Below are 1,309 nucleotides of genomic sequence, written 5' to 3'. Positions count from 1 at the left end.
CCTCCTTTCTCATTAGTTTATGTGGGGAAACAAGTTATTGTAAAGGAAAAGTACCTGGCAGGTGTAAATCGGTGCAAATGACTCGTCTCTGGTCCCACACTCAGTTAGTGACAGACGAACACACACGTCCTTCCTGAATCACAGGCTCTTGCTTGCCCTCCTGTGCTGCAGGAGTAGCTCCACTGAAGTGAATGCTTCTCACTCCAAGAGGAAAATGCGGGCTGTTTTTTTCCAGCTTCAGTTCATTGCCTCACACTGAAACCCCATCAATCTCTCTTCAGCTTACTGACTGGTCTTGCATCAAACAATGCCTCCGTAGTCAAGTCGCTGCTGGAGTGCTGTACAGGTTCTGTTGTGCCCTGACTATTTTCCGTCATATAGCGGGGGATGGAAGTCAAAGAAATCTGGTACATGGTGATACAGATGCCACGACTGAGCCTTGAGAAGGACTTGTTTACAAGCGTGTAAGGACAGAACAGGCATGGCGTTTAGTCCCTATCTTCTGATACTGGTGGCAGCCCTCAAAGGAGCAAGCAGCTGTGAATTCACAGCAGCTTCCAGAAAGCAACTGCTGCCACTGTTAAAATATTTGATACTCCATCATACCTTTACTAGTAAATTTAATGCTGGCACAAATTATACCAGCCCCCTGCAATGATTTAGGATGATTTAATAACTATTGATCCTGTAAGTGTTTCACACAGCTGTTTCGAGCTCACAGGTGGTGGTGGACATGATATTAGCCTGAGACTATGTTTTGCCAAGATATATCTTAGTTATCTTATACTTGTGTGAAAAGAGTAGGTCAGATTAGAGGTGATGTGTTAAAACTGCATAGAGTACACATCAGTAAGTATGTGTGTGTGTGTGTGCGCGCGTGCAAGTCTAAGTAACTCTGGCCGTTTCCAGAGCACAGCTCATGTTCTCAGTGTTGTACACCTGTTTGCAGTGTGAGATAATTCTGCACAGAGCCAGTCACAAGAAGACTGCCACGTGGGCCTCTGGCTGTCAGCATCTGTAGTCACCATCAGAGTTTGTGTGATGTGTAGTAAGAAACTACTCTATGATCCATGCCTAAAACTCCCACTGGTGTCCATAGGAGGACCTGCATATGAAAAAGAGGAATGAATAGGTCCCTGCTGGATTCATCACAGTGGGAAGGATAGAAAGCTATGCAGCTTGTTGTATTTCCACAAGCTGTTCTGTCTTTGCTTTGTGACCCCAGCTGACTTCCTGCCCTTTGGGCAGGGGGCTGGACTCGATGATCTCCCGAGGTCCCTTCCAGCCCTAATGTCTATGAAATCTATGA

The 1,309-nt window shown here is 45.9% G+C and overlaps 1 protein-coding gene across 1 annotated transcript in view; it reads left to right on the top strand.

The window, feature by feature from the left end:
- The window catches only part of CAMK1D (calcium/calmodulin dependent protein kinase ID), a 307,209-nt gene that overhangs the window by 304,714 nt on the left and 1,186 nt on the right, over window positions 1-1,309 (top strand). The window lies entirely within an intron of this gene.

Source organism: Crocodylus porosus, unplaced genomic scaffold, assembly GCF_001723895.1.
Source record: "Crocodylus porosus isolate Cpor-Errol unplaced genomic scaffold, CroPor_comp1, whole genome shotgun sequence".
Taxonomy (NCBI): Eukaryota; Metazoa; Chordata; order Crocodylia; family Crocodylidae; genus Crocodylus; species Crocodylus porosus.
The sequence above is the reverse complement of the archived record's forward strand: the minus strand, read 5'-3'. Positions and strand labels throughout refer to the sequence as shown.